The sequence below is a fragment of the Rhinatrema bivittatum genome, chromosome 7, assembly GCF_901001135.1.
Source record: "Rhinatrema bivittatum chromosome 7, aRhiBiv1.1, whole genome shotgun sequence".
NCBI classification, from domain to species: domain Eukaryota; kingdom Metazoa; phylum Chordata; class Amphibia; order Gymnophiona; family Rhinatrematidae; genus Rhinatrema; species Rhinatrema bivittatum.
In genome coordinates, this window is record NC_042621.1 from 76,734,837 (window position 1) to 76,751,035 (window position 16,199).

Consider the following 16,199-nt stretch of genomic DNA (forward strand, 5'->3'; position numbering starts at 1 on the left):
TGGCCACTGTTGGAAACAGGATGCTGGGCTTGATGGACCCTTGGTCTGACCCAGTATGGCATCTTCTTATGTTCTTATCTTATATTCTTATTGGGGGAGTGTAGGCTATCCAACCAGGACGGTTTGGAGGATCTAGGTGTTTACCGGTTCAGCCACATGTTCACCTCGTTAACTAACAATGGTATGGGTGCCCCTCCCCCCCCCCCACCTTCCAACCCCCCTTCCAACCCCCTTCCAATCCCTCATTCCTACCCCCTCCCTCGGAATACCTTTTTAACCCAAAAAGCCAGCTCTTATCAGTTCTTACCAGTTTTGACACGTTACTCCCCATGCTTAAGCTGTATCCAAGTTTTTCTCTCCCCCTGTTCTATGTAAGACAACTTTGTCACTGTTTTATGGTTGCAATGTAAACCGGAGTGATAATTAACTGTTATTTGAACTTCGGTATAGAAAAGTTATAAATAAATAAATGCCCCTTTTAAAATCCACTGACGTAAGCGGTAGAAGTGGGATTTGCATGCCCACTTAAAATTTGGGGCACATCTTCGTGCGGCCAGGCTATTTTATAACATGCGCTCAAGTTATAAAATGGCCATGTCCCTGGGTGTGCATCGACATATATGCACCAATTTGCACCAGTGCACCAGATATGTACATGTATCCTGGTTTGGCCACTATTGGAAACAGGATGCTGGGTTTAATGGACCCTCGATCTGACCCAGTATAGCAATTTCTTATGTAAATAATGATTCTTGTGGCTAGACTGTCCATTTGAAAATTCCTTCCTCCAACGTGGTTAAAAGTTTATCATAATGCATATATTTTAAGCTGTTGCAGAAAGAGGCAAGACCAGGGGAGAGGTTAAAGCAGGGAAAGGAAAGGAAGTTTGGGAAGTTCATTTTGAATTTTCTGCATTAGTACTTTTGTACTCATATTCTCCAGTGGTCTGCATTTTCAAAGGGAAACTCAGCGATTTCCTTTTGAAAACAAGCTTGCAGGTCTGCAGGAATTTTTGGGCTGGTTTAGTCTACAAAAATACTGACCTAATGTTTCTGGTTTTCAAACTCATATGAACATAAAAAGTGCCATGCTAGCACAGACCAATGGTCCATTCATTCTTTCATCTTATCTCTGACAGTGACCAGTCTGGGTCAACAGCAACTATCTGACAAATGCTAATGGGAAAGTTGGAGATATTCCTGTTTTCTTCTTGGGATAGTGTCTGTCTGCAAATCTGTTTATTTTGCACATACCATGCAGGAAAGATCCTCACTCATAAATCAGGTAATGTTGGGTACAATCTCCATTTTTCAAATGTATTGCTAATGGTCCTCTTCATACTTATATTGCCCCAAAGAGAGATTCCTTCTGAAGCTCATAGGGTATAATAGGGACAGAGATGACAACATAACATGGTGTGCTTTGAAGTCATTTATAATCAAAATGTTGGCACCCAGTCCAATTGGGAAAATTTCCGCACCTTTCTGCCATATTTTCTTGGTCTCTGATTGCATTTTTGGTACTTGATGATCTTCTCTCTCTCTTTCTGTGTAGTACAGAATAGTCACTTGGTGCTGATGCTTCTACCGTATTAGCAATGCTATTCTTGTTTATTTCTCCTTCACCACTGTTCAGTTTTCTAGTATCAATCATTTTATTGGTTGAAATGGGAATTCCAGCCAGTGAGCTACACTCTGTGACTCTCTGTCCATTGTTTGGAGAGTCATTTTCCCCCCAGATGGACAAAGTTCCCTTTGATATAATTCTTTCCGTTATTCCGTCTTGGAAAGCAAAATTAAAAAAAGGTTAGATTCAAAGTTATTTTTGCATGGCCTGGAAACCACGTCTTTAGGACGCCTGCATTTTATTCTGTGTAATATTTGTTAGGTTAGGGGCAGGAGACAGGGTACTGGGCTTTCACACGTTCAAAGCAGGGGTTTTATTCGCAGGATTAACACAAAGGTAGAAGCATCAGAATAGCTCAGGTGATCCATTACTCGTCAGATTTAGCCCAGGTCAGAATATTCACGTTCAGGCTCTCGAGGTTCAGAGCAGATACAAGGATACCAGGCAGAGCTGGCGTTAGTGCTGGTGAGACATCCTTTATGAGCACCGGGAATGACTCACCCTCTCCATGCCTTGGGGAGTAGGGAGGGGGGGGGGGGGAATGAAACAAGAAGGTTGGATTTCCCTAAAGCAAACTTTTTCTTCCCCCCTCCTCTTTCCTCTCATTTCCATGCCCCCCTTTTTCTCCCAGGAGAGTGGAGCCAGTGATGGGTGCTTGTAGCCTTCCCCTGCTTCCTCTCGCTCTCTCTCTCCTTGGGCCGTTCCGTTTACAGATCAGCTATTTGAGCAGCAGTACCTGAGAAGGGGGAGCCGGTGGCAGAAGGAAGAAGGTTAGATTGCCGGGGCAGCGGCTGGACTGTCCTTCCAGTAGGATTATGGGGAAGGAAGGCCACAACAGCTGTTCTTTGGCCCCCTCCCCCAGTCCAAGCCCAGAAGCGGGGAATTAGAAGTTTTTTGGGTCCTGCGATACATGTTGGGAGGGGGGGAGGTCAGCAGGAGTAGAAACCTTTCCGCACCGAGGGCTGTACTGGGAGGCACTGGGAGTGTTCCCTCATGCATGGCACCTTATGTGACTGTATTGGCTGCAGACCCCAAAAACGGGCCCTGGATACAGGTTCAGCGAGCACGAGGTAGGTAGCAGATGCAGAACACAGACAATGCAACAGTGCTTCTCCTCCAGGATCTACAGCCTGATCGCTGGGAAAAGCCCTATTATGATCCCTGAGGACAGGCAGACAAGCCCTTTTTATTTGATCAACTTCAGTTTTAGGGAACCACTCTGTGGCTTAGTGTTAGAGCTCTGGCCCCAAAGTGGGACAAATCCTAGCTAAGGACCAGGCACAGCCCTTTCAATAGCTGAACAATAAAATGTCCTGTGAAGGGCTGTATTTTCTGAAAGTAAAGGCCAGTTTCACACAGACGTGATTTTATGAACTTTTTCTTTTTTTTTTTTTTTTTTACCAGAGTTTGAATGTAAATAAGGCCAGAAGAAACACAGTTTCCTATGGAGAATGTCACAAAAATGATAACTTTATTTCACTGGGGTGTAATTATAATTTCTTTGTGAAAACCAGCCTGCAAAGATCTTTTCACTTGTATTATAATGCTACAAGCATAGTTAATGCGCTGCTTTGCTTCATTTTGAAATTGTGCAAAATTTCACAAGAGCAAACTTATATAAATAAGTTTACATGCAAAGTCTCAAAAATTCACAAAGTCTGCGTCATACATACGAAAGGAAAAGCATACAAGTAGCCTTTTTTACACATAAAGTGGACTTTGCAAAATTCACCACACTTTAGTGCATCAGCATCAAGATTAGGATCTCAGAAATTTATTTTTTCTTCACTTCTGTCCCACAGTTTTATAAATATTCACTGTAGATTACAGTTAACGTATATAAAAACACATAAAAAACATAAAACAGTGGAGATATACTATAAACCTACTGGAACTGGAGAAAAGGTGGATCCAGTGACTGGGGCCAGTACTCTACAAGGTGAAGGGCTGGAAGAAGGAGGAGACATTTATAACCATAACCTGCTGCTCCGAAATAGTGCAGATATCATCCCAGATTGACTGTAGCAAGCCCAACATGGACTGGACTGGACTGAACTGAATCTGAGGAATGGTCCTGTATGAAAGGAACAGCCCCATTGGCAGTGGGTCCAGAACCAGAGGTTGACAAACCTGATTTGGAGATGGACAACCTTTGCAGTGGTCCCAGGGCAAAACCATCCTGAGTTTGAGGAAGGACATGACCCAGAGATGAGGACCATCCCTGTGACCCAGGCCAGATGGACTTTGATCCCATCAGCTCGCTAATGGGGGTAGAATAATCCCTGGGAACTACCTGCGAGTCCCATAGTCTTACCCTGATTCCCTAGACAAAGATTAGAAGGAAGATTGCCAAACTCACATCCCACTAATCCTGTGTGTGGCCGAGGTATCAGAAAAGACTGTGACCTGTGGGTTGTGGGCAAGTTTGAAAATGCACTTACAATAATGTTATGCATGTTATAGTAATCTTGATAGATCAAATTGGGGGTGGGGGTGGATAAACAATGCGCTGAAGGGACTCAGCACAGCAGGATAGAGGTATTGTAAACCTGGCCTGGAATGCACGTTCTCCCATTGTTACTGCTACTGCTGTGCTACTCTGCCCCTTCCCTGCTACCTGTTGCTGATAATGGTGCGGGCACAGAAGAAGACTTTTGGGTAACTATGACCTACTCCCTAGTTACCTGCCTGCATATGCACAGGACAGGAGACACAGCCAATGAGAGGGAAGGAGGGCCTGCTGGGGAGTGTGGACATTACATAATACCCCAAATACTAGAGGAACCTTAAAAACTAAGAAGGAAAGACATGAAACTGTGTGTGATTAGTGAAGTTTCTACATTATTAGTCATCGGGGGATAGATATTCAAACACTACTTAGGCAAATAAGTAGGACTTATCCGGCTAAGTGACAGCCGTTGAATATCCGGCTATGTTCAGCAGCTGCCATTTAGTCAGATAAATATTTATCCAGTTATATAGCTAGCCAGATATCTTGGGGATAAGCAATGGGTGGATCAAGGCAAGGCAACTTATCTGGTTATCAATATCGGATAAGTTCCTATATTCAACCTTATAAATTAGACCAACTCAATAGCAGGTCTAACGTTATCAGGATCAAACTTATCTGGTTATCAATACCGGATAAGTTCCTATATTCAACCTTATGTTAGACCAACTCAATAGCAGGTCTGACATTATCTGGATCAAACTTATCTGGTTATCAATACTGGATAAGTTCCTATATTCAACCTTATAAATTAGACCAACTCAATAGCAGGTCTAACGTTATCCGGATCAAACTTATTTGGTTAACTAGTTTACTTCCCCCTTGACCACTTACCTCGCGGGATGTACCTGTATCCGGGACTGACCTGGCGGGAGCCCCCCCACCCACCTGAGCAGACTCTGTCAGTCCTCCCGTTCTTGGCACCTGGTGCCTCACCTGGGGAAGAAGGTGTTAGCAGGTGGGATTTCCCTCCCTTCACCCCAGGAAAACGAATGGGACTGTGACCAAGGCTGGCAGTATCTACAGATATATACAGGTTTACTAGACTATACAAGTATATACATTTCTACATGACTATGTGCATTGCTAATAGGAGGTCAAACAGCACACTCATCTACTCGTGGTTAGTAGTCTCAGGCCATGCAACTCTATACATTTTTACAAGATATCAAGAACATTGTCAATTTGGGGTTATTGGCCCCCACAGTATACCTCCATATAGTATAGAAGGGATCTCTTGTGCTCCTGCTTAATCAACTATTATTATTATCTTCACCCTTTTCGATCTCACTCTGCATTCCCTGGGCTGCTAGCTCATGTTACATAGCTGCATTGTCCTCATGTTTTTCTCTTCTGCATTTCACTTAAATGGTGCCATGCTCTTTACCCCTCTCTCCCTTGGAAGGGGGCTTCACTAGCATTTATCCTCTTAAATTCCTCAGCATAGCCATGCTGCTGAATATTTAGTCAAAGTTAACTGGATTATTAATATATGTGAATAACTTAGATAACTGGATATCTCTGAATATTAGGCCCTGGGGGTTTAATGTCAGATTAGAACTATTCTCTGTAAGTTAAAGGTTCTGTAGGTGAGTGGCTTGGAATCTCTAGATGAAAGGTCTCTGCACCTAAAGGGACACCCATGATGGGGGGGGGGGGGAGGTGGTGAAGGTGGACCCTACAGAAAGGACTGCATGGGCCAGCCAGCGAGCAAGGAGGGGCTGTTGGTATCTGCCCTTGCTTGCCAGTGCTCATCATATGAACCTGTGTGCTGTGAAGCAGCCACTATTATCTATCTAGACTGAGCATCCCCAAGGCTGCAACAGGACAGCATATAAGAACTGAAACATACCTTTTTTTGGGGAACACTAAGACCTAAAACTTAGGTTGCTGCATCACTTTTGTCTAAAAGTTGTGTCTACAAAATAAAGTTGGAGCCTTCCTGCATAAACCCTCTTTGATTATGTACCAGTGAACCTATGGCCTCAGGATTACGAAGGAGAGGAACTAGTTCCACACACTCCTCTCTTCGAAGAGTGCGGGATCTACTCTTCCCCCGTATGAAGCTTTAGCAGTCCTTCTCCAATCCATTCTTCAGTTGACACGGAACGGAAGGATATCTTTAGCGTTTCAGCTTTTTCCTTATTCCACTCCATACATTTTTCCTTCATCTCCTCTCAGTCTTACAGTTCCACATCTGGTCTTCCTCCTTTCACTGACATACCCTAAAAAAAAGGTTTATTGCTTTGCTTTACCTCTTTAGTTATTTTTAACTACACTCGTACGTTTCCCATCCTGATTTCTCTCCCTGCTCCTTTCAGCTTAACTAGAAATTCTTCTCTATTATTTGTTTTTGAGATCCTTGCTCATATTTGTGCCTTTACCTTTTCAGCCACCTCTTTGAAAAACCATACTATGGCTTCATCTTTATTTGCTTTCATTACATAAAACCTTGTTGCCCTTAATATAGTGCCTTTTAATGTAGTCCCCTGGACTTTTACTTTTCCTAACCACTAAAGAGAAAGAATATGTCTAAAACCTTCAGCATATGTAGTTTCAGAAAATATTACTTGTAATTAGATTCTATGCTGTTCAGATACTGTTTCCATAAGGAAAAGAGAAAATAATATCCCTGTTATTTCATAGTTACATGGGACCCACTTCTTTCTTCTTATGAAAACAGTGGTTGAGAACAATACAGAAAACTGCCACAAAACATTGAGGGAGCCAGCTTATAGTTGAAGCATCATCAGATATGTATAGGAACATTTTTTAATATGTCTTACGTTGTTTATTGAGTAGTCTGCCTTTATGGTCTCTTATACATTGGCAACATGGGAAGACCATTCCTTGTAAGGATAATTGAGCATCAGAGCTGTGTGTCAACTAAGAGGATGGTAAATCTGATGGTAGACCATTTTATCACTATGCAACATTGGGCAGAAGATATGTAATGAACTGTCATTGATTACATAAAGCCATCAGTTTGGGGGCGAGAGGGCAGATTGTGATACAAAATAACTCAGATTGGAAAAGCAATGGGTTTTCAGACTGTTACACACAGAGGTTTAAATGCTGAGATTACTTGGACCAAGTACATTGCCTGTGATTCTTTTTTTTTTTTTTATTTGTGTGTGATTGGAAGATGCATTTGCAACTCCCTCTTGGGTTCACAGATTATAATATAGGGGATTCAGCAAAACCCCAAGATGTAAATTCATTGTCCCAGACCTTTTATCTTTCTCTTGCTCATCAGACCTCCAGGCCCTGGTGCCGGGGTTCTACTGGCAGGGAGGAGGTTTACTCTCCAGGGCCTGGGTGCCATGGTGAGGATTCATTCACTCTCAAAAACCCTTCGTATCTCAGTTCAGAGGCACTCACATATGAAACATAGAAACACGATGGCAGAAAACGACCATATGGCCCATTTTGTTTGCCCATCCATCCAATTTATCTAAGTCACCATTTCCATTACTCTTTCTGAGAGGTCTCAGTGAGTTGAATCAGTTGAGGAAAAAGAGCCAGCAGTCCAGTGGTGGTATGCAACAAAAATAGGTTTACTTCAACTTAAAGAACAGAATCCATGCCAAAATAAAAAATAATAATTAACAATAAAAGCAGATTAACGACTTCAAGGGCTGAGGTTTCTTCGTCCATACTGCTCCTCCTCTTACCTCTTTCCATCTAACGTATAAAGGTCAATATTCAAAGGATTTGTCCAGCTAAGTTCAAGAATTAACCATACAGATTTGTGGTTTAAATGTTTCCCTCCGTTGTGATGATAATTTCTAGCTGGTTGCCACTATACAGCTAAAACTTATTTGAATAAAAAAAGAGGCATTACGGGAGTAGGGCTTTAACTTAGCTGCATAGCACTGAATATCAATTTTCTCTGGTTAAATTTAGCTGAGTAAGTTTAATCATAGTAAAAGCAGGTCTAACGTTAACTGGGTCCATGTAACTGGATAACTTTAGTCTTAACTAGCTACATTAAAATACAGCAGTTTAGTGGCAGCAAACGATTGGGGCTCAATCCCCCATCCTCCACCGTGCTGAAAATCTTCAACTTACCTTGGGCATAGCATCAGAACCTCCCCACTCCACCTCAAGCTCCCCAAAAGACATTAAACATTGAAGGCTTATTGGTTGAAAGAATGACTTTACCCTCTAATCCCTCCCCCCCCCCTCAAATTCTAAATGTATTAGTGCACTCCAGGTCTCACCAGAAAACCCACCCTCATAGCCACAAGCTATTCATAAACCCTCTGGCTCTCCCTGGCACTCCCAGAAACCCTCACACTGCTACGAGTACAATAGGATCATAGAACTCCCATTCAGTGGCAGGTGACATGGAGGTTTGGGTGGTGCTGGATGGAGAGTCCAAGGGTTCCTGTTCAGTTTGTAGATGGGGAGGTGGGCCTTCGGAGGGGGCCCAGAGGCCAGCAATAAATTCTGAATTTAGATGGAGAAGCTCCTTGGGCCGATAGTCCCAAGCAGAGTGGGTAGTAAGGATTGGTCCTTATTTCTGTGCTTTCAGTTTGTCACTACTTAACCAGCTATGTTTTAATATAGCCAGTTAAGGCTAAAATTACCCAGGTATACATATGTATTCAGTGCTAACTAACTAAATGAACATCAGTGTAAAGACTGTTGGGTGAATCTGCCTACTTATCAAAGCTGTTCAGCAGATTTTTCAGTATCAACCCTCTTAGTGTTCACTAACGCTTGCATGAAACCTAGTTTAATACATATCTTAGCAATAGAGTTAATTAGTGCATATACCCCCTTAATCAATTTCATTATTATAAAGACCTCCATTAATGAAGTAGTAGATATCACCTATTAATGTGAACCTATGCATGAGGACATTTTGCAGATAATCAATAAGTTTAATAATTTGCAAGAAATGAATGTCTTAGGCAATGCATTCCAGAAGAGTTGAACAGTGGGTATTTTTTAGATCTGCAATTGTTACCTCTAGTTCATAGAACAGGCTGTGATTATAATTGACAAGAATGAAAATTAGATTCGTGCTCAGAAAAGCATTAATTTTTTGTTAGTAACTTAAAGCAGTCTGTTATTTATTATGTTTCATGCAATTTTCTGGAAAATTGATTTTAAAATTGGTTATGACAGAAAAAGAAAAAAATTGTAATTATGGAAATACATTCTCGATGCTGTAAAACACAACCCCCATCAATAGCAGCACTAAAATGATGATAAATCACTTTTTTTTTTGGCCCAATATCTTTATGTAATGCTTGGTTGTCAATTAAAATTGTTCTTCAGTAGCATTAGTCATTTTAGCACAGTTCCTGGTTAATAGACCCTTGCTGCTGCTGATCTCTTTCCTGTACTGCTGAAGAATTGTTTATGGATTTACAGAAAGCTATCACACTAGGGTACAAAACATTTGGGCAAAGATGAGATTAAGCTGTGATCTAATATTTCAGCTTTGCAGCAAAAGATCTTCCTGACTGCAATAATTGCTGTTCTATTAAAAAATAAAAGCCCATAAATAGAAAGCTCCATATTTTCTCCTAAATTGAATCCCAGATCCTGATTCACTGGACACTAACACGACCTCTGCTTAACCATCTGCAGGTATAAATTCCATTCCAAAAGAATGCGAATGATAGAAAAATAATGCTTATGTTTTTAATGGTTTCAGAATTAATCAGTTTTTTATTCATAGTGCAATGTTCCAGTAATTCTATCAGTCGTGGAGAAAAAATTGATTTTTTTGTAGGCTGTGATACTTTTTATAGGAAAAACTTTAAGAATTATTCAAAGATGATTTTGTAAATAAAACATCTGAAATCACATAGAGGTGAATTTTAAGACCCTTGCACGGGTGCACACGTGCGCGAGTTTACTGGCTTGTGCACATGGACGTGGCAATTTTATAACATGCATGTATATATGTACATGTACGTGTGCTTGTTATAAAATTGGCCAATTTTATATTGTTGCGCATGTGCGCGCAAATGCCTCCTCAATCACGTAAGCTGGGGGACTTTTAGTAGATACACGCACCGACGCAGTTACCTGTTTCCCCAGTTCATTCCCAGTTCTCCCCAGTAACCCCCTAGTTAACTTGCCTTCCTTTTTACCCTATTAGCCCCGACCCCACTGTTACTTACACACCATCCATAGCAGAAGTAAAGTTAAGCACTAGGGGACCCTGCATATGCTTATACACGTCGATACTTACGTGCAGACTTCAGCCCACCCACGCCTTTCCCAGACCCCACCCATTCCCCGCTCCTTTTTTGAACATTTTGATTTGCGCGCATACTGGGGGGAGATACGCGTGTACTCACGTGCTTTTTAAAATCCATGCTGTGTGCGCCGGGCCGAGTCATAGCCGTGTCTTCCAGGTCTGGCACATGTAGGCCTTTTAAAATTGACCAGCTAATTGCTTCCTTTGCTTGCATCTGGTTAGTGTGCAATATAAAAACTGAAAATGAACATATGTGCGTACAAAGAGACATATGTGGCCTTGAAAGCATATGTCGGACAAGAAATGCAAGTTGCAGCCACGGAAGGTATCTATCAAAGCAGTGCATGTGTGCACATTGGTGTATGTGCAATGGTGCATGCCAAGGGATGCGGAGATTTTATAACTTGCACGCACACATGTGCACATGTTATAAAATAGCCTGGGTGCACGCACATGTGCGCCTAATTTTAAGTGGGCATACACCTAGGTGCGTAAATCCCATTTCTTCCTTGTAAGTCAGGTTATTTTAAAACCGATACATGTCGATGCCATGACAAGTTTCACCAGTTCATCCACCAGTTCACCCACTGCTGAGCTAGATCCTTCAAACCCCACTAGTTTTATAGCCTGCACTCCCCCCCCCCCCCCCCGAGTTATCCCAGACTCATTAAGCCCCTCCAAAATGGCTGTTTTGGGATTTTTTTTTGTATAACTTACACCTCTTGCATAGCAGAAGTAAACTTATGTAGCAGTGGACTGGGGCACGCAAGTATTTATGCACACATAAGTTTACTTCTGCAATGCAAGAGGTATAAGTTATACAAAAAACCCCCAAAACAGTATGCATAAAGATTGCATTTTTCAAATTTTCATTCCTACTTTTCAAGCAAAGTTCTTCCCTCATTCAAAACAGTTGCACGTGACCACACATATTTTGTTACCCACAACAATTTTCAAAATGAAAGTACATGCATATTTTCACTTTGGAAATTGGTGCAAAGCCCTGAACTGTCTCAATATTTGGGATTGTTTGAAAATGATGTCATACTTATAAATTTGTGAAGTCTGTCCCTTACTCTTCATCGTTAAAACAATTGTTCAAGCAACATTTGAAATGTTATCATATCTGATACTCCAACAACAGTTTGGAACTGTTTTGTGTTGACTGTGACAGATTTTCCAATTGCATAACTTTGTTTTTATATGTACATGATGTCACTAAGCCTGCAGAAAATAATGGGGCAGATTTTCAAAGGGGGGGGGGGGCGTGTTGCGGTCTCCGGACCAGCCCCTGGACCGGAACATGGCGCGCCGGACCGGAGCGGCCTCGGAGGGAACGGAGGCAGGCTGCGCGGCTTGATATGTGTGCACGAATCCCATCTCAATTGCATAATGGTTAATAGTTAATGAACCTATTCTCTTTTACTCTCCTTAAGAGTTTATCATATAGCCACCAGTCTCAAGTCGAATTAATTGTTATAATGTTTATATATTCTAATTTATTGTAAAGCTAAATAATGTCTATGTTTTCTATCCTAAATCATTGTAAAGCCTGTTGCTACGTTACGTTACATTGTGAACCGGGGTGATGTTTTTAACGTGCCCCAGTATATAAAAAACTATTAAATAAATAAATAAATAAAATAAATAAGGGGGATTTTAGTAGCCACGTGCGGTGATGCAATAACTCCATTTCCCAGTTCCCTCCCAGTTCGCCCTTGTAAAGAAGCAAACTTTCTAAACCCCCCTACCGAATCTGCCTCCCTTATACCCTACGAGCCCTGACCCCTAAAACCCTGCTGACTACCCTAGATTTCTTTTTGTTTTATTACTTATCTGCAGTGCATTGCAGCAGCAGGTTGTTACGTGGTCATCCAAACCCGGCGTGCACTTCTGCGCAACACTGACTTGCTGGCACTGTCCTGACCCTCCCTGACCCTCCCATCCCTCACTTACACCCTGCCCCTGACCCGCCCATTTTTTGCAAAACCTTCAGTATTCGCGTAATGGGAGATACGCGCATGGCTGCTGTTTTAAAATCTGCGCAGGTTGCATGCATCCCAGTCATGCCCATATCTCCCAGATTGGCTGTGTGTGAGGTTTTTAAAATTTGCCTTTAAGTTGGGGGGGGTTAAAAGGGTGCGCGTAAACACCATTGCCAGTTTTACCAGATCGTTCCCAGTTCACCCAGGCAAGAGATGAGACTTCGATACCCCCCTAGTTTCATTGCTTCCTTTTTCCCCCCTGTTAACTCTGACCCTTAAAATTCTGCTGATCTTATTTTTGTTCTATGACTTACACGTCATCCAATAGCAGAAGTAAAGTTACGTGACAGGGGACTCTGGCACACACTTGTGTGCGTAAGTATTTACGCACTGGTTTCATTGAGAAATCCAGGAATGCCCATGCCCCACCCAAATCAACTTTCAAATGCAAAGTACCTGTGAACCTGGAGTTTGAAAATCATAGGGTACATATTCAAAAGCTATTTTAGATGGATATCAGGAAAGTTATCTGTCTAAATAGCATAGCTGCATATTGAAAGTCGGGTAAGTCGGGGATGTTTCGGGGGAGGGAAGTAGGCGTTAACTTAACCGGCTAACTCTAGATGTGCCAAAGGGCAGGTCTAAAGTTAGCTGAATACCACTGGCTAACTGTAATTTATCTAGGTATATTCGGTGGTGCAGCTGAATTTGAAAGTCCGGCATGTGCCAAAACCTTGAGATATGTGAAAATGTCGGGCTGATGCGTGCAGAGCGTATTTTTAAAGTACCTATGCTCATGCTCCACCCCTTGTTTTGAAAATATTTTTGTGCACTTAGTGGGAGATGTGCACGTATATGGGAGGAAAGCTGAAAGGAAAAGGATAGGATGTCACAATAGATCTGAAGAAGAAAGAAATGCAGAGCTGCTAAGACTTCACAATTTAAGAAGGAATAGGAATGAAGAACAAAGAGATGTAGAAATACAGAGACGTGAAAAGTCAAACTTTCGACAAGGTTGGAATCTACCTACCAAACCCTGTCTTTAACCATGGACAGCTCTATGTGGCATTTTCTAGAGTTAGAAGGGCTTCAGATATCAAAGTATTAATTAGACATCAGAACAAGGTAAATCCACTCCACTCTGACTTCAAACTGTAAATTTAATACAATAAAAAGCCCACCTAAATCCTTCTCCTACCGCCATCCTTTTGCATTGAAACACTTCAAGAAAATTTACAAACAGAACTAACAAACATAGACCTATCTAACTCAGAGAACGTCACTTCCTCCTGGCTCACCATCATTAAAACAATAGCAGACAAGATAAACCCATGATAAAGAAAACAATTTAAAACCCTAAACACCAGAACCAACGGTACAACAACATCAGATCAGCCAAATGTGAACTAAGAAAAAAGATAAACATGGAGGAACAACAAAACAACCACACTACTTAACGCCTACCGATCACACTTAGTGGAATACAAAAAACTTATCCAGAACACAAAAGACTTCTACTCAAACAAAATAAACAAATACCAACATAACCCAAGAATGCTTTTCAATATCATACAAAGCCTAACCAAATGCTCCAATGACCATACATCATCAACCTCTTTAATGAAAAAATAAAAAATCTAATAAATAACAACTTCAACAACTCCCAAGACCCGAAAATATAGATCAAACACCAAACTGGCCCAACTTTGATACAGCATCTTCACTGGAAATCAAAAAGATCATCAAAAAAATGAACCCAGCTAAACACCCTATTGACTGCATACCCATAACGACAATCAAAACTATTGAACCATCAATAACCAAAACGTTAACTGACATCGTAAACCTATCCCTCACAGAAGGAAACTACCTGGAATGCCTAAAATCAGCAATTATCAAACCCATACTGAAAAAGATCCAGAAAACCCACTGAACAACGACCCATATCAAACCTACCTTTCACTGCCAAAATCATTGAAAAAATCATCTACTCCCAACTCAGCGACCACTTTGAAGATAACAACATCCTACTACCTACGCAATTTGGCTTCAGGAAACAAGTGAACACTGAGACACTACTCCTATCATTAAACGACACCGTACTCAAGGGTTTTGAAAATGGCCACAGCTACCTTTTAGTCCTACTTGACCTATCAGCAGCCTTTGACACGGTAAACCACTCAATCATGATTGACCATCTATCCGAAATCAGTGCAAAAGAAAAAACCTTACAAGGGTTCTCATCCTATCTATCACAAAGAACCTACCAGGTGCTGATCAATGACACCCTTTCAAAGAAAAGAAACCTAGGCACCGGAGTTTCCCAAGACTCTGCTCTATCTACGACACTCTTCAACATTTATCTGCTCCCAATATGCCACTTCCTCTCAAACCTTAGACTGACCCACTTCATATATGCGGATGATATCCAAATATTAATTCCAATACAGAACTCTCTAGAAGACACCTACAAAAAAACAGCCACTTACCTCACCAAAATAAAGCAACTACTAACCAACATGAAACTCATCCTAAACTTCGATAAGACAGAAATAATCATACTGGATATAAAGAACAATGCTCCTCAACTACCACCACTCAACCTAATGGACCAAAAAGCTGCAATCTCACCAGTCAATCATGCCCGCAACCTTGGAGTCATAATTGACAATGAACTTTCCTTCAAGAACCACATCACTACTAAAATCAAAGACGGACATCACAAACCCCTAACCCTACGTCATTTAAAACCTTTCCTTTCCCCAACAACTTCAGAACAGTCCTTCAACTACTCATCTTCTCCAACCTAGACTACTGCAACTCCCTGCTATTCAACTTACCTCTCAACACCATCAGACTACTCCAAATCCTCAAAAATACAGCCTCCAGAATACACTGGAACTAAAAAACATGATCACATTACTCCTACACTAATATCACTACACTGGCTCCCAATAAAATTTAGGATAGAATACAAAATACTAGCCATATTACACAAAATAATGTACGAAAAACAAACAAACTGGCTAAGTACATCCATAAAACTGCACTCTCCAAACAGCTAATAAAGGTCTATTAAAGATTCCACCTACTCGTTCCAAACAACTTACCTCAACTCGGAAGAGAGCCATTTCCCTAGGAAGCCCCAAGCTCTGGAACACCCTCCCAACCGAACTTAGAACACAGCAAAATTTAAAAACCTTCAAAAAAGAACTAAAAACCTGGATGTTCACTAAAGCCTACCAACTCATCCAATGACTCTCAAACATCACTTCCCTCCTACTGACCCTATGCAAACATATGGAACCAATGCAAGCATGTAATATAACACATAACCAAAACTATATAGTCTGACATCCGAACTAGGTCTATAAAGCCTACAATATATATGTTAACAAAGGAACCTTTTGGAAACTTTGTTAAACATCGAAACTCTGTAAACCATTGTGATGGCGAAACTGAACAACGGTATATAAAACTCGATAAATAAATAAATAAATTGATTAAAGGATCTAATTCTGTTTACACAAAGAACGTAGTATATAAAAGTGTAGTGTAGACATCAACTCTAATTTTGCTCTTCGGCTCTTCCATTACATTTTTCAAAACTAAAATCTCACCCATTTTAACGGGCTTAACAGCTTGTGTGTGTATAGATATATATATATATATATATATATATATATATATATATATATTTGATTGAAATTGTAAAAGAGAAAAAAAAACATGACAGGGTATATAAGAAAACTGCTTAGATCCCCAGAAGTCTTCTTGACTGCTCTGTCTCCACTTGATTTAAATATCTGAGCCAGAACATTATCAAAGTCCAGTGTGGTTGTTTAAATTACCTGAG